This window comes from Prinia subflava, chromosome 12, assembly GCF_021018805.1.
Source record: "Prinia subflava isolate CZ2003 ecotype Zambia chromosome 12, Cam_Psub_1.2, whole genome shotgun sequence".
Lineage (NCBI taxonomy): Eukaryota > Metazoa > Chordata > Aves > Passeriformes > Cisticolidae > Prinia > Prinia subflava.
The window spans coordinates 6523438-6542025 of record NC_086258.1 but is presented as its reverse complement, the minus strand read 5'-3'; the positions used below and the strand labels follow the sequence as shown (position 1 = coordinate 6542025).

At 44.5% G+C, this 18588-nt stretch overlaps 1 protein-coding gene across 1 annotated transcript in view; it reads right to left on the bottom strand.

The window, feature by feature from the left end:
- The window catches only part of ABL1 (ABL proto-oncogene 1, non-receptor tyrosine kinase), a 79895-nt gene that overhangs the window by 34112 nt on the left and 27195 nt on the right, over positions 1–18588 (bottom strand). The gene's annotated exons all lie outside the window — the stretch shown is intronic.

The following is an 18588-nucleotide window of genomic DNA, read 5'->3' as shown; positions in this document are numbered from 1 at the left end:
CACACACAGGCACCCCCAGAACTGCACTCTGCAGCTCGAACAGGGGCTGCTCACACACAGGCACCCCCAGAACTGCACTCCGCAGCTCGAACAGGGCTGCTCACACACAGGCAGCCCCAGAACTGCACTCCGCAGCTCGAACAGGGCTGCTCACACACAGGCACCCCCAGAGATGCACTCCGCAGCTCGAACAGGGCTGCTCACACACAGGCACCCCCAGAGATGCACTCCGCAGCTCGAACAGGGCTGCTCACACACAGGCACCCCCAGAACTGCACTCTGCAGCTCGAACAGGGCTGCTCACACACAGGCACCCCCAGAACTGCACTCTGCAGCTCGAACAGGGCTGCTCACACACAGGCAGCCCCAGAGCTGCACAGCGGGCACTCTGCAGCTCGAACAGGGCTGCTCACACACAGGCACCCCCAGAGATGCACAGCGGGCACTCTGCAGCTCGAACAGGGCTGCTCACACACAGGCAGCCCCAGAGCTGCACAGCGGGCACTCTGCAGCTCGAACAGGGCTGCTCACACACAGGCAGCCCCGGAGCGGTGCCCATTCGGAACCCGGCACAGAAACGGCGGGGGAGCCGCGGCTCCAGCCTGGGGATGCTGCCTTAGCATCTCTGCGCTAATTACAGGCTCAGGGATTCAGGTTTCGGCTAATGCGCCTACTGCTGCTCCTCTGGCACAAGGGCCCAAAAGTTTTTCACTCTCCTGCTACCTAGTATTGTTTTTCCCTGCAAGCTGTGCCCTTTCCCTGCACGTTTCTCAAGGCTACACACCAGTTAATGCTCTCTGCTCATGCATTTTTTTATAGATTGTTTTCTGGCATTATTGTGTGTGTCCCATTTAAACAAGCAGCATTTTTGTTATATAGATATTATCTATCTACCTACCTACCTACCTATGTCTCTCTCTAAAGGAGATAGCATATTGGCTATGTATATAACTGCATTATTTCCATTTTAAAAAACCCCCTTTCCAAAGCTTGGGGTGCTTTTGGTGATTGGAGCAAGAAGTGCTCAAGGGTGCAGAGTTCATTAGGGGTGCAAAACACAGAGCTTGGGGAAAACCTGGGAAGCTGATCCCGGTATAAACCACACCACAATGAGTGGAGCCCTCGGTGTGTCACACACAGAGTCAACAGAGCAGCATATCTTCATTTTTGTCTCTGAAAACTTGCCTTCACATCTGACAGTTTATTTTGGCAAAGTTTCTAACTAGTGCTTGTGCTCTTTTGCCCTCCAACGTTTTCAAACATTGAATACTTTAGGGGAAACTGCATGCTTCCAGCATCTGAGGTCTGTGCCTTCAAAACAGCAAACATTGCTCAGACTCTTTAAACATTATTTTACAGCATCACTTTGCCTCAGTCTTCTGATCCATGGGGTGAAAACATGAAAGACAGCTGGGAAAAAAAATCCTTGATCTCTCAACCCATACTGAAGTGCAATAAGAGCATTTGCTTTTTTTGTTTTTTTTTAAATACCACAAGTCACATTTCTAGCAAAGAAATACCAGTAAGGACAGCATGATGTTCAAAGCGCTTTCACCTTTTTCTCAGAAAAATGAACATGGATATTCCTATTTAATACACCAGAAAACAGGAAGAGAACTTCAAACTTTCCTCAATTCAGACAGTTCAGCAAAGAGCTGAGGCTCCCATCCCCACTGCTGGCAGCCTGCATGGCCATTGGGAAAACAACAATATAGCTCTCCCCACTCTATCCCATCCTCCCTCGACTTCTGGAGAATTTCTATTTTATGGAAGCACCAGAGTTTTAAGAGAAACCAACACCTATCTACTTGTTCCTTGCCTGCCTAGCAGGAAGCTTGTGTGCAACTGCACTGGGGGAGAGGAAAAAAAAAACAACACAAAAACAGGAAAGAAAGAGGAGTTAAACACAGATTTGGAGGAGAAAGGTTACATAAATCACAGGAGGAGCTCAGTCCTCACATGTTTCAGCCCAGTGTCATGTTGAAGGAACTGGGATGGAATGAGGTTTTAAGAGCAGACCAAGCACCCTGCACACAATTTCTTTTCCATGAGACGAGCATCCCCATCCCTGTCCCGCTTTTCCTGCAGCTGTAGGAACACAGAATCCCCAAAGCATTCCCCGCAGTACAAAGGCTGCCCCCCACGAACACCACCCAGCCATCACAATTAAGGTTAATACAATGAGTGCCAGCAGAATTAATGCGGATTACATTTCTGATGAACTCCTGGGGTTCTTATTCCTGAGGAAGAATGCCTCATCTCAAATTAAATTAACCCGCCTGCAGAAGAACCTCACTGTAGGAGAAACACATCCACTTGGGGAGTTAAACACAAAGAGCTATCCGGGATAGCTTCCTCTGTAGATAAACAAATTAATTCCCTTTATGCTTCCAGGCAGGCATGCTTGTGTGGTCCCTGTGCTACAAACATCATCCTTCAACGTTTCCTCTTTTGTGTCATGGCAAACGGGGCTGTAAATACTTTGAGCAAATACCCTCTGCCATTCCTGAATGCCATGAAATTAACTTGTGATACAGAAATAAAAGCCATACTGCTAGTGTCACACGACCTCTGCCACTCTTACTGCTGTCAGCTATTAATCCCTCGCACATTTGTTTGTCATACACACATCTTAGAACATGATCAGTCATGAAATGTGTGCAGATTTCTGGACTACAGTGACTGATGTAACCTTCAACTCAGGCTCTCTGCTGCGGAATGGCAAAACAATTTGGTTGGGAGCAGGCTCAGGAGGTCTCCGGCTCCAGCTCATGCTCAGAGGGAGGCTATCACCCTACATCAGGATTTTCCAGGCTTTATGCAGCTAAACCAAGTCTGCTGGGCAGTTAAAAACTTTTGATCCTCTCATACCTACCCAGCTTTTCCCTGTGGCAAGTTTTAAGTGTTGCTTCTCCTCCTTTTGCTGTGTACCTCTGAGAAGAGTCTTTCCAGCCACCAGTTGGGTGGTTATGAAAGCTCTGGGACCTCTTCCATCCCCTCTCTCCCTCGGCCCCGGGGGCAGCGCTGGCTCCAGCCCCCTCCAGGCTCCCTCCAGGGTCTCGGCATCTGCTGCAGGGGAAGGAGCTCCAGATGTGGCTTCACAAGAGCCAAAAAGAGGGAAATAATCACTTCCCTCGACCTGCTGGCTCTGCTCTCATTAATGCAATCCAGTATCCATTAGCCTTTATTGTTCATGCTCCTACAAGAGCATAAACCTATTTAGCCAACGGCTTTTGTGTTTGAGCTGCTTCTAGCAGACAGATATTTATTCTTTATGTTCTTAACATTACCCAGAATTTGAGGACAGATTTTTATCCAAAATAGAATGATCACACACACACACGACAGCAGCAGTGAAAGGACTGGACTCCATGAAGAAAAAGTGAGTTTTGGCATGATCTCACATGTTAGCAGCTGGAGTGAATTTTGTAGTGATACTGCTAAAAACAGCTTGAGTGTTTGTCACCCATTTAAAATCTGAGCTTAACTTTGTTTTAAAATCCTCTTCTGAAACGTGGAAAGTTAACAGAGTTTCAAGTCCCAAACTCTGGGCATTTTTTGATAGGCACATTCAGCTGATTTGGGATGGAAAAAGTCACTTGAAACAGAAGTATCACAAACTAGTGGTTAAAGCAAAGGAGTAAAGAAGCCTGCCACAAAAAGAGCAAATTCTTGCTTACAGATATAGTTACCTGTGCCTTATCTTTCTCTTCTATAAATGTAGTTGAGAATTTCCCCACAGGTGATAAAGACTAATTCAGTGCCAGCTGTAAAACAGCGGGGTTTTTGTCTCTAGAGCAACAAAATGTAGAATCACATAATTAATGAGATGCATTTTTCTTAGTAAGTGGTAAGATTACATGGGGCATTTGAACCCATGGGTGATTTGGAGCATTCATAGGTCACTGTCTTTAGGATTAAAAATACATCCATGCCACACAGCTCTCTTCTCATGGCATTTTTCACATAGTGGAATAACACATCCTAACATCATAACCTGATAAAAAATGTGTGTATGTGTATTTCTTATATGCAAATAATCAAAGAAGCCTATGTTGAAATCCATGAATGACCACAGCATGTGCTGCAGATGCAGCTGTAACAAAGCTAGGCTTTGATCCAACAGCAAATGCAGCACTGCCTGTTTTCCTGGGGGTTAGTCCTGCTTTGTCTGACAGGTTCTAGTTTTCTTTTGGATTTTCAGATCCTCCACAATTAAACAACTTCATCCACTCTTAGACACAAAATGCCAAACGTTTGGGAAGATAGTGCTGTCTATCAGACAGAGAGGACTAGCAGTTTTCAAATGCTGGCTACTCAACTCTACCCTCTTGGCACATACAGCACAAAAATTCTGGTGGACTCTTGTAGAGCTGCTGACAGTGAATACATCTTCAGTGAGTGGAGCACGTTGAGTCATGAGAGCTCTGTTATGGTAGAGAAATTCCTTCTGCCAAAGAAAGCAGGGCACAAGGTGAGCCCAGGGTTGGCAGGGCTAGAGGTGAGTGCACATCCCACACCCAGCCAGCTCAGACTGAAACAACTGTCTCTGAGTCCATCACCTCTTAGTCTGAAGTGATTGTTCAGACACCTCGTAGCTACTCCAAAGGATAAGTGAAAACAAGTCCAAACAATACTCCAAGGTTCTTCACTTCCTTGGCTATGACAGCACCACACGAGAGGACAATGAGATTTGGGATTTATTTGTAACATACCATGTAATGAGGAGAGGGTGAGAAAAGTCCTTGCTGGTGTTTTCACACAGAATGAGCTCTACATCAGCCTGGTAAAATCTCCAAGGGTGTTTACACACCACAGGAGAAAGCCCAAGCAACCAGAATACTGAGGGATCTACAGCTACCACTTCCTTGGTGAGCTCTAGGAATCCACAATACCACTGGCATTAGGAATGCACACCCAGATAAACAGGGCTGGAGTGGTTTTATTATTCTGCCCAGATGAGCCTTTGTGCCAGAGATGTGTGTAATGCCAGCCTTTCTCCACCACTGCCCTAATTCCACTCCACCACTGCTGCCAGTGCCTCTCTTCTCTCTTTTTATGTAGAAACCTCTGTCTCTCCTTTTCCAATTCACACACAAACCATTTTTAGAGCCCACTGTTCTACCTTCCTGTTTAAGCTCTTCTCAAGATCCCACTGACATGTTTATAACAGCTAGTTAAAATAGCATGTTAAAAACAAACGCCTCTCGCTGCTACTCTGAGCATTCTACAATAGGTATTATTGTAAATAAAATTTTAAAAAAACCCACACATGAATTTAAACAAAGGCAAGTTAGCACCTGAGGGCAAAGAGTGTTTTTCTTCTTTCACTCACCACCCAGCACAGCTGGAATAGCCCTGCAAGATCACAGAGAGGCATCTGCACGTACAGGGAGATATTAAACACTTCTGGTACTTGGACTTACTAAGTCCCACTCTCATCAGTAGAAAGTTTAAAAAAACCAAGAAAAGCCAGGTAACAAAAAGTCCACTCTACACATAAACGGAAAAGCCAAGGATTTTGCATTAAAGCATGTGCATTTGTTGGTTTTTCTCCTTGATTTAACAGATGTTTGTTATTTGCAATTTTCATGAGCGAAGGAGGTGGCTGGGAAGTGGTGGGATTTCAGAGATGGAATGTTCAACTATTTGAAATTCCTTTCAAGCAACAGAGCAGAATCCTTATTTTTTAAGGTAGTAACAAGGCAGAAGGTACTACTAAATTCTTTCAATGGTGATATGTCTTTACAAACTACTAAATTCCTGCAATGGTGATCTGTATTCACTGTACTCATGTAAAAACACAAGACGGGTCATGAGCTCCACAGGGAATTGCTTGGAGTATTAGCATTTGAAGCCTGCAAGGTTAAATTCAAGTCCAAAGGGGCTCATCACCCATCACTGAAAAAGTTTTGGGCCTCTTCCACTGAATGCTTTTTGAAACATCTGCAGGCAAAGGAAAAAAAAAAAAAAAAGAAGTTTCTTGCACTTTTCAGATCTGAAAAAACCAGCAGCGTACCTTAAAGACACAAAAATCATATCAATTCCTACTGACTGTTAATGAGTGAACTTCCATTGTCCAGGCAGTTAATCAAGGTTGCAAAAGAGAGAGAGGGACTGGAAGTTCCTGTGCATTGGGTAGAATTCCATCAGGTTAGGGATCCTGCTGAAGTTCAGTATTTTCTGCTAGCCCAGGGAAGGGAGGAATCACAGACAGCCAGGACACAATCAGAAAACATACATGCTTGGAAAGGATCAGCAAACAAATTTTAGAGAAACATCTTTGCCAAGTACTGACTCAGATCTTGAGTGGGAGCATTTCCGTGTTTCTTTTAAATGAAAAGGCGAGGAAATGCAGATGAAAAAATAAAAGTAAGAGAAGAGGTTAAAACGGGGAGCTCAGAGCTGATGCCCTTGTGGGCTTTTCTTGTGTAAGTCCGAGCACAACTGCAGGAAGAGCCAGAGGGACCAGTGAACAGGGGTTAGTCCTGGCAGTAAGTAAGAGGTTAATTTCTTCCATTCAAGGGCTGAAAAATCTGCCAAAGCAGAAGAGCAGGCCTCGGAGATCAAATTACACATGAGGAGGGGGTGGAAGGGGAGAAGAAGAAAAGAAAACAAGTATTACTGAACCGCTGCCGCATGAGACCCAGCGGGGATTAGGAGGAACGTGGAGGAGGAGAGGTTTATCCAGGGCTGGCTGTAAACACACGCCCGATCCACGCCCGCACCTCGCCATTCCCACTGCGGGAACACCGACGTGTCCTGAGCCCCTGAGCCCCTGGAAAACCTGGTGTGCATCAGCGATGGAATTGCAGCTTTGGGATCAGCTGGAGATCCTTTCTCCTCATGGCTATCCCCAGGTTGTGCTGCGTTTTCTCCCCCAGCTGGAGAGTTCAGGCTGGGGCACAGATCCATGGACGCGTCCTGCTGCTGCCACAGGTGTGGGAATCACCAAAGGACTTGAAAAGCAAATGGATAAAAGCCACACAGAGCAAATAATGATGCACGAATAAACAAATAATCCATCAGGCCGAGGAGCAATCGCACTCCTTTGCCTTGAAGCTGATCACACAAAGGAGGTCTCGCAGCGGTATTAACATTTTCACAGGCATTTCAGGGCAGGTGAAGGGTCCCTTCCCAGCCACACATCATTTCTGTACTCACTCACCTAAGGTTTTTCAGCACTGAATTCAGCAAAGATTAGCCTAATTTACTGAAATGCAGAAAATTTCAAGAAACACATACACAGCCACAAGAGAATAGGATAAATTCGATTGCAGAGATCATTTTTCTCTAGGGATCTAATCCTAGACAGTTAGTGCCTTTGAATGCTGTCAATATCAATGGGCAGAAACCTTTACAACATACAGATATTTTGACACTGCAATGAGTGTGCTCTTTTCTCTTCTTTTAAATTAAATATTTTTCAAAACCAAGGGGAAAAAACCTCAGAAACCCAACCCAAAGCCCCAAACTCCAGCGCCTTCTGCTCAGGAATTCCAGACGTCACTAATTTATCCACAAGGGAATACACATTATTTTGAGAAAGTAGTAGAAGCCCTTTGTAACTATAGAAATAAAAAAAGCATCCATATAAGCATAAAATCCACTGTATAAAGCCATCTAAAGCCACTTGATTTGAATTACTCTACTTATCCACCCTCAGGATCTACTCTCAGTCTCCCTCAGATGTGCAGGTAAGTGCCTGGTGCTCCATAGCACTAATTGCTTATTATTCCCAGTGTAAGAAAGTAAATATATGCTCCCAGAGAGGAAAAGCTTCCAGTTAATTAGAACTGCCTGCAGCAATGGTTCCCTCCAAACAGTTCAGCATTTCATTTTGTTGTCAGGACACAATATAAGAAGTTTTGAGAGTCCTGCTGGGACAGTGACGTAAAGGCAGGATCAGTATTTTTTCCTGTGAAGGCTGGGCTGACAGGAAGAAACTTCAGACAGAAATAAGCTTACTTCACCATGAGGAAAGGCAAAAGCAAAATGTATATATACACCTCTGTCCTAGTCCAACTGGAGCAGGGATGCAGGAAAAGGATCTCTAATTTACTCATGTACTGCTGAGCATTGACGGATTCAGTTCAAGTGCTAAATTCCCACAAAGGTTGAACATTCTTTTCCAATTTCTAAACATAAAAACATATTGAAAGAAGCATTTTAATTCAAAATTTTTTTGGAAAAGCTAGGGAACATTCTCCCTAGGTTGCACCATTAAGACAAAGCAAAAAACTGATGCTGAATTCATAGGGGGCAAAAGTTATTAAGCTAAGCTCTTTCAGGATGAGTTTTTTTGCTATGCTTAATCATGCATGTCGTATCTAAATATAGACTTAGAAAATGGCACAAGACTGTGCAATTCCTCTGCATGTTTTCTGCCTTTCCAGGCAGAAAGTGGAAAGATAAAGGAAGGAGTAAAAAAGAAATCAGTGCTACTGATCTCCAGTAACCCCAAAAGTTCCTCTCTATTCACTCCCCCTTTACCTGCCCATCATTAATCAGAGCCATTCCCAGAGCAGATATGTTACATGTGGTCTTGAGGTTTCCAGCTGATTCTGTCTGCCCTCATACCAGACAGAAAATAGGGAGAAGTGCCAAATATCAAGGAATAACAACCACAGGCACCCTCCAAGCCATCCCACCCTGCTCCAAAGGCTGAGCTAGACAATTCTTTCATGTCAGGCTCAGCTGACTCACTTCACTGTTCAGGGAGAAAAGAGGATCTTGATGATGTGCACAAATATTTAAACAAACAAACAGAAAACTAAAATACCTGTGACTGCTCTGAAAACTTGCACAATGGAGCAGCAGGTCAGGAAGCGGGAAAGTGCACAAACACTGAGATGAGATGAGATGAGAAGAAATCCTGCTGCCCCAGAGTGGGGGTCTTCAACCAGTTAACCCCATCTGAACACAGAGTGCCTGGGTCCCACCTTTCCCATTCTCTCACTCTTGCTGGCACTGGTGCTCACACAACTATGTGGTGTTGAGTCTTCTCAGCGTATGTTCACAAAAACAACAGTGCTGGCATCATGAGGGGGCCAGCAAAGCTGTTGCTTAATTCAGAATACTGAGTAAACCATCTGTATTGACAAGTTGTATAAACAGCTTAATCTTACCAACCTTTCCTACTGAGAGAGCTACAAAAAAAAAACCAAAGAAATAAATGTGAATATAGAGCTGGACCAGCTACAGATGGATTTCATCAGTCATACAGAGAGCCTCAAATAGACCACAGTTATTCTGTGCTGGAGACCTGTTTCCACCTGAAATGGAAGTGCTTCATCCAGCCTCGAGTAACTGGCTGCACTCCAGTCTGGATCTAGGGAATGCAATGCCTCAAATTCCTAGAGAGCTGACAGATACCCAGATATGCAGCAGTGCTGCAATACAGACAACAGTACCAGAAAACACAGCTTGGTGAGAAACCTTCTGGAGTAAAAGTTCCTCTGCAGCTCCACTCCAAGCCTCTCCTGATTCTGGGGTTGTTCCATGAAGCTCCAGACAGAAGATACCACAACTCTGTAATTTAACTCGCAGCTTTTCCTATTTCTCATTGATTGCCAGTCCATACTGAGGTCTCAAGCCAGTGATATGCAAGCTCCTCTGCCTGCCCAGCCACTTAGAGATGTTATATTGAATTACTACAAGAATAAAGACTGAAAAATAGTGAACTAACAAAAGCAGCCTGGAACACTGGAGAAGGAAGGCTCTGGGCTGAGCTGACATCAGGTGGGAATACCCAGAGCAAAAACTGGTTTTTGTTAGGTCACACATCCTCATTTCCTCCCTTCCTTGGTTCAGCTCAATCTTTGCAAGTCCAGCGTGACCAGAGGATTTTCAGATGGTGAAAGAGCTGCTGTGTTCTCCTAATCCTTCCCTCCCACCATACAGCAGTCAGGGTGCCAGGAGAACCTATTTTAAAATTAATCTCAAAGTAGAGGAACATTCAGAGAAAGACTAGAAATCGTTCGTCAGGACTAGAAATCTTCAGCAGCCCTGGAGTCAAAGGGGACGAAGCAAGAACACTGCATGGACAATAGAGGATATTGAGGAGGTGACAACAAAAGGATTTTAAGCCTTGTAACACATCATTTATAAAATGGAAAAACCTCAGAGACCATGTGATCTCTCATTTATTGATTCTACCTGAAGTGTTTATAAAGGTCACTGGGAGGATTAGCAAGTTTTGGAAAGACATGATGAGAGCTTGGGTCACTTTTGCTTACACTGTCAACCCCTCAAACAGGGCGTGGATTTTAAGAAAAAAATAATTTTAGGAAAAATAAAGAAATAAAATAAGTGAATATTAACTATTCTGCTTCATCATGTGAACAGACATGCCATAATTTTATTTCCAATTCTTCTTTAGATTTCTCCAATCACTGTGGATAAACAATTACCTGACTTAGCATCTCCATTTTTTTTCCAAATGTAACTACTACAAACCTTCAAACTACAAATCAGGTCCCAGCCTCGGGACCCACTGCTAGAAGGGACTACACGAATGTGAGACATTCAATAACACACCCAACACACCAACTTCCAGCTAAAAAACCACAATTCTCACGTACTTCAAGGGCACTCACATTCTCTCCATCAAGTGGGGCTGCCTCTCGTGGCTGTGGCACAGGGCAGGATTTTAAGATTCCTGAAGTTAAATTTGAGGGAGCTCACTCAGGGTGTGCTCAGTATCACCCACACACCCAGCACCACCTGCAAAATGTCTGCACATGCAGAAATTCTAACAGACACAAAAAGGAGATGGTTCCAAGCACAACAGAATTTTTTTCGCCCCTTGCACAGACACGCTTTGTTTGCATCCAAGAGAAAGGAGGTTTTTGTGTGATGGAGCACCAAGAAGCCTATCCTGGGAGGAAAACCAGGTATCCCAGATGAAAAGCTGTTCCACACAAATGTGCTGGGACTCCCTGGGGTCTCTTAGCACAGACAGAGGAATAACAGAAGCACAGGGAGCTCGACAGCCTGAGGACAAAAGTACTCCAAACCACTCCAGTCTTGAAAGCTTGAGGAGTCAACATCGTATTAATTGGAAAATACAAAAGCTTCCACAAATGCCTGTGAACACTGATTACTGCCCTTTTCTGAATCCACTCTCTTCAAGCTTCTTGTAATATCATAAGAAAAAGCAAACATGAACAGCAATGAGGAACAGCCTATTCTGAAACCACTTCCAGGAACAGGGATTGTTTAAACAAAATACATTAAGTGAAACCATCTGTATTAAGGGTCAAACGCCATCTGAGGCTGAATGTGCAGAAATAGCCATTTTACAAAATTTGGGCAATCATCCCTTTGTTGTTTTTGTTTTTAACATGAATAATCAGTGTGTTGGAGGTGTTACCAAAGGGGCAAAGCTTGAGGAAGGAATTTAACTCTGCAGCTCCCAAGCTGACAGTGCCAAGAAAATATTCCTGTTAATTTTGGTGCTACCCTCTCCCACTGTGCTGGGAGGAAGATTTGCTCAATCCCATGTACAGAGCATCCTCTCCCCAAGCAGTGAGGGGTCCAGGGCGGGGGGCTGGCCTTGAATTGCTCCCCTCAGGAGGGTCCTTGTCCTGCTGCCAGACAGTCATTTGATCTGAATCACAAGGGATGCTGCTTTCACAAGACTTGCTGGCAAAACAGAGGTGACAGAAGAGGCTCAGAGAAGGAAAGAAAAAAGGCAATTTAAAGCTGCAGAGCCACAAAATATGTGTTTTAAGTCATTTCAGCACAGAGCACTAGTGCTGGAACTCAGGGGGATTCGAAGATGGTTGACCATTGCTAAGGATAAATACTAAGCTTAAATATTTGACATTTATGTGGAGCCTATAAATGGGCATCTTGTATGAGATTGACACATTGTACTGTTTCAAATACATGTTGATCTTTTCCCACCCTAAATCCATCCAACTTATCTGAAACTTAACTTTAATCAGAGCAGCAGGGGAACCTCAGTGCCTCAAAGCAAAGGGAACAGAGCAGATCTTGGGCACTAAGCTCCTCCAAAGCAAAGGAAATGGAGCAAATCTTGGACACTAAGCTCGTCAAGTATTTATTTAATATAAAGTGTGAACTGGTATCACTATACAAAGGGGTAAAGTGCCATGGAGGGAAACCTGTCCTCAAAGATCCTGCTCATTGCAACAGCTACATCTGAGTATGGTCTTAGTCACCTGCTATGGATTTGATAACATCCAGTTAACTGCAGAAATATTTCCGTATTCATCACTAGTGAAGTCAGACTGCAATCAAATTTTGCAGCTGCAAAGGCTAAAGCTCATTAATCATTTCTTCTGGAAACCAAGAAAGATGATGATGGAAGGGAAAACTACAATTCATTTGTTTTCAAGAAAACTGCCAGCAAGAAGACCAAAAGAATACCAATTTCTGGGTTTTTTAATTAATATTTACACGTTAACATGTTCATGCCTGCCAGCTCTTTAGGTGGGCAAGTATTTAATGGATCCAACATAAATGTATATGCCAGTTATCAGAAGGAAAATTGCACAGCTATGATGTAATGAAATAGCTTTGCTTTATAGGAATGAGGTCACAGGTTTGAAATACGGCCTTGGGTGTAAAAAGATAGATTTTTCACAGAAGCCACAAAACTGTAATGCAATTACTTGCCTAAGTCTAAAGTTTTACAGATATTTAAATTCAACTCCAAAGATATAAATGAGTCATCAATTTGCATTAGGATGGCTGGGGACCATATCAGTCTTCAATCAACATGAACTAATGAAGCTTTCCTGGTCTGAATAAAACAGCTAAACTGCAGTGCTGAGGTGAATACACATCACAGTCACAAAATGCTTTTATATTCTTGATAATAAAGTGTCAGAATAGCTCTGGGGGAGCCCAGGGACTGAGCTGCCCCTGCTCAAAAATATCCAAATGAATGGGAATAGCTACGTTTTCTCATTTTTCTTCATTCTTGGCTCTCCAGAAACACATTCTTTTATTTACAGAAAAGTCACTCTGGAGGTTCATCTTACGTGAAAAGAGCCAGCTCACTTTGATGCCTCTTACCCTGTCCTGCTCAGATAAACCAACAAAGTTCAGCACCTCAAGTTACTCTGTCCCAGCAGGGAAAGAGCCTTCCTGGAGGGGAGATTTTTCAGGATTTTTTGCTGTGTTCTACTACATCTGCTGGGAGGAACAGCCTCGTTCTGCTGGTGAGGTAAATGAGGAGAACAGGCTCTCAATTCTGAAGCAGAACCAATAGGAAATATATAAGTACATAAGCACAAGACACTGTCTTTGACTTCACTGCTAGGCCACTTTTCCCTCTTGTCTTTGTACTTTTGTCCTCCAGAAGCAGACCATAAAGATGAATTCATCTGTGGGTTTGAGGCACCCAAACACTACAGTGGTTCACACCCCTGAAAGCTTTCAAATAAAACAACCAACACACCATCAGTATCACGACAGACCTTGGCTATTCCATCCACGACAGGAACCAAAAGCATTTTAAGGAGAGTACACCTAATCTCTGAAATGTCCTGCTGTGGCTCACTGCTGGGTTTGGAAGGAGGAATCCCATATCCACTTTGTCCAGCTGTGGACACAAAGAGAAAGAGCAGCAAGCACTGACAGCAAACCTCCCCACGGAGGTGACACGGCCCATCGAGGACATGGGCAAATCCTTACAAACCACACTGGGCTGACAGGACCTGGGGCATCTCCTGGGCCAGATGAGCTAGGCCAAGAGCAATCCCAACACAGCTGCACTGCAGCAACACACAGCTCGTAATGCTGTGGAAACCATCCCAAATCTGAAGGCGGTTGAAAACGTTAAGGAAAAGGAGGAGTGGGGGCCAAAGCAAGAGGCTGCCCCCACCTTCCTTCCTGTCCATCCCCATAAGTTATTCATTAACATCCCAAAATGCACATATCAATGAAGAATTCATGGAGATTCCCTGAATACCAAATTACTGAGTATAATGACAAGGAGAACTTGCTTAACACCCTCCTCCAGTCCCACACCCTGTCCCTGGTGGATCACTCATAAAGCTCCACTTGTATTTTACAGCAGCAAGGTCCTTCCTGAACCCCTTCCTCACCAATGCCTCTGATGAGTGCAGACCATCACTAAACAGAGCAGCAGCCACAAATGCTGTGTCTTTAAATCCATCCCCATTTCATTTTCCAAGTTTCTGTTTGAGCCGTTACAGCTCCCTCAGGACTCCACTGACTCACTGCATTTTCTGGATGACGCAAGCATGCTCCTCTGCACAGCTTCAAAACAGGCTCCAAACATTTCCAGGCAGAAAGTGGCCACCAAAGAACCATGGAAATTAGGTGTTCTTCCTGAGCAGGCATCACCCCATGAAGCAGGGGGTAAACTTCAGTTCCTATCCTTATTCCAAACAGATTAATCACTGGCACTTCTTCCTGGGAATACTTCTAGGAAAGCTTAAGTTTCCATTCTGAATCCTGTGGAAAATATTTTGGTCCTGACAGAACACCTACAAGCACTGATCCATCACTTCCTCTGACCCATCCAGCTCTGCCCCTACTGCCATGGGATTGTAGTTCCAGCTCCATTATTGAGAGCAAACCTCTGCTCTCAAGCTGCACCCTTTTCAAAGCACCCTGAAAATTCAAAATTGCACTAAATTTTCCAAGCTGATTCCCAGTTTCTCAGATCTATCTTCCCAGCAAGGGCAGGCAGGTAAAAGAAGAGAAAATCTATCACAGGAGGGAATGTTTAGGCAACACTCCAGCAGGTTAAGCACACATGCTCGTGGGTGGACTCTGTGAAGAGACCTGAAACCACCATGGGGAGAGATGTACGCAAAAACCACTGGATTGGGAAAAGCATTTTCCGTGACTCAAGACTGAACTCTTGTTTCTCTTCCTTCTGAATCCGTTCACTCAGCTCTTTGTGTTCTCCCAATTACTGCAAGTCAGCAAACAGCCCTTTCATGTACATTTTTTTTTCATACAGGAATGGTAACAAAAGAAAAATAAACACTGGGCTTCTGACTGATGTTTGCAGCTTGATAGCAAAGGCAGCTGAAAAATTCTGGTTTCTGCTTGTAGCCTTCAGCTTTTATCCACTCTGAAAGATTTCACCATGATAAGAGAACTGGAAGTGACATAAAAATGTAAAACTGAATAATGAAATGGAGAACAAATTCAGAGAGAAAGATTAGTGTCTTGTTTTATCATCTCCACTAACGTTGGTAACACACATCCTAGGGAAAAGGCCTCCTTGCTGGAGAGCCTGCACATTCTATTCAAGCCAAGTTAAGGAAGATGAATGTCTAAGACAAACCTGTTCACACTTCACTCTCTAGAGCAGAAAGGCAAAAGCCTTCTGCTAGCAGAGGGTTCCTGATTCCTGCCTCACAGGGAGCACCTAACACTCATTTTCTCTCACTGCAGAGTAAGGTGTTATCACAAACACTGCAATATCTGAGAGCAAGAATATGGAGCCACCAGGAGAAGAACAGGCAGCAGGACTGGAGCATGTACATGCTAAAAGTGCAGAGTGGCTTCACATGGGCCAAGAGTTCAAAAAGCAGTGCCCTGGCTCCATTCCTGCTGCAAAATAAGGACTTGGAGGGTACCTGTAAAACTCGCTTTAATACTTATTTTCAGTCATTCATAAAAAAAAAAGAGGCATACAAAGCTTCACATTCTCTGTACAGAATTGAGAGGTTTATGTTGAACCATATGTGAAAAAGATATCTAGTGTTAATATATGCAAACAACTTTATTTAGATACAGATTTTTTAATTAGTATTTGCCTTGGAAAGACAGGATTGAGGATCCTGCCAGTTCTTAACAAAAAGAGCAGATTTTCTAAACAGACAAACACACTCTGTTTTACAAACTGTGAACTGAAAACTGCATAAAAAGGCAAGGAATGCTTTTGCTCACAATCAAATTACTGGTCATTTTTCACATTTCTACAGCTAATTAATTTTTTTTTCTATTTTTTTGTGTCTTCGGGTTCACTCTTAAAGCAACAGAGGAAAGAAATGAGCCACAGAGTCTTGACACGGGATTAATGCATTGGTGTAGGAAATTGGCAAACTCTGAAACTGCTCAAAAGCTCTTTTCTTCCAATCAGACCAGATTGGCAGCCCATGAACCAAGGACACGCTAAGGACAGCAACCAGAAAAGCGTCAGGAATTATGATGCAGAGAGGTGAATCACCAGCAGCTCCCCAGGGGGGTGGATTTGGGATAAGCATACCCAAACTGCAGCCCTCTGCCAGATTACACAACCCCGGGCTGGGATCGTTTACTTGGAGGCAGAACTCAGGTCCCCGTTCCCAGTGCTCTCCCAGCAGAGCAGCACGAGGCGCCTGCTGCTCTCGCTGGGTTGTTTCCACTCGCAGCTTTGAGGTTTCTCTTGCCCAAAGCCCACACACCAGCACGGCCCCGCTGCCAAGCACGCGATGGAGCCCTGGCATGGAAGTTGGACTTGATCTTCTCAAGAGCTGTTTGTTATTCCACAGCCACAGATCAGGCAGCTTCACTCACAGGAAGAGCGGCAGTGCCGTGCTTCAATCCTGGTGTGCTCCACTCCACTCTCTCCATTCTAAAATTACCTTTAGACAGCACAGGTTTTGAGCTTGCCCCACTGTTTTAACTCTACCAAAAGCACATCCCAAGCTCAGCACTAGGCCAAATAATCCACAACGCCTTCAGAAAGCTCATTTTGTTCCATGGGAAGCTCTGAGATGAGTTTTTATGAGGGTGCTTTGAATCACGGGTGTGCAAACAGGGAGAGAAATTCTGCAGCCCATATTTGAAGACAGGCAATGGCTTTTTTTGCTCAAGTAGGAAGAGTGGAATTTGGCCTGCAGTGCTTCATCCAGGCAGCCATCCGATCTCATGACTAAGTGCATGCAGAGCAGTGGGGGTGGTGGGGAGGAAGAGATGCAGGAAGATGGAACTCTTCTAGTAAACATCTGAGCTGTCTGGAATCAAGGCTGCGCTATTAAAACGAAGCCACTGCTGGTTTTCCAGTATCTTTCCCTCTGTTTATCTCAGTTGCCATGGCTCCCACTTGAATCATCTGCACAAATTGCATACACATGTCCCAGGCCACATTATTTCCACTCGCTCCACAGCTCCAGATCAACTTTCACTCACCTGGCAGCCGCTGGTGCCAAGCAGTGTCATCGTGGCCAGCGCCGCGGCGCTGCTTCACGGACACCCCTGGTTGCAAAACGATGGCAGCTATTTCAAAAAGGCTGATTCATATTTCAGGAATTGCAGAAAAGGGAAAGATCTCAGAGAAAACGGCCTCATGCTATCCTTCACGATCTGGGTTCCAAAAGAGTTGAGTCTCCAGTGTTGACACAACCAAGAGCTCTTCTGGGGCAGCTGGAGCAGGCCAGCTCTGAGCTGCTGAAGCTACTCCCCTGCTCCTCCAGTGTATGAGCGAAATTGAAGGGAATGGAGTCAAAATTCATCTCCCTGGCACATCAAACTATCTAAATAATCCAGTATGTTGTCCTCTGGCTATGGTTCTGTGCCATGTGTCTCAAACTAATTACTTACACAATCCAAAACAAAGTGCCAGCATGCTGAAAGAGGGTCAGACCCTTGGTGCTGCTGATCCAGAGCTCCCAGAAATACACTGTATTGTGTAGGAAACTCAGAGCTTAACAAGGTAACCCTAAAGCATCCTACACCTGCCGTAAGAATGTATTTTCTGAGTGTTTCTCTTTGCATCAGAGAATTTACAGAAGGGAACCATGCCCTGCCTTAAACACAGACCATAAAACCCAACCTCCACCACTGCTGCCATGTCAAAACTGCGAATATAGATTTCTGCTCCCTCCTTCTACTTCCATCCTCTCTACACCATTAAGAATCAGAAGGTGAGAGCTGATGCTGTCTGAAAGCAGCAGCTGAGGCAGCACTGCAGACAGGATCCTCTGCCCAGACAGAGGATCTGCTGCTGCTGGAGACAGAGAGACGCTTAGAGAGCCTGCTGTCCTCCTGTGTCACAGACAGCCAGCACACAGCCACACCACCCCGGCAGGCTGCTGCAGCTCAGGATGCACAAAAACAAGAATCCCTCAGAGGCTGTCCTGGGAATGGCTTTTTGTCTGGAACTGAGCTAGATGGAATCATAAGGGGATTGCTGTTGTGGTTCCAGAAACTGGATTTCTCCTGCTCACCTGCCCTGAGCTGAGGGAGGTCTTGCTCACCCAGCCAGTGCTGTGAAAGTACCTGCAGTCCCCAGTCACACAGCTCAGAAACAGCTCTGTGGTATCACCATGCTGAAAATGGAAAATCATGTTCTGTAACACCAATGTTCCCACCCTGGGAATTTAAGAAACAAGCAAAATACAACAAGGAAACTTCCACTGTAATGTTTTAATCAGAGTTGGCATTAGGTGAGGAGCAGGCCCAATATCAATATCTCTCTGTTGCCTTCAGCAACCCCATTAAGTGAGTTTATTCTAGAGGAAATTGGCCTTTACCAGGTTTTCTTTCTGTCTGTTTTATAATCCTGGGATACAGCTGCCAATTAATAAAAGAACCACTAAAAGGGACATGGTTTAGTTGTGGCCTTGGCAGCGCAGGGTTAACAGTTGC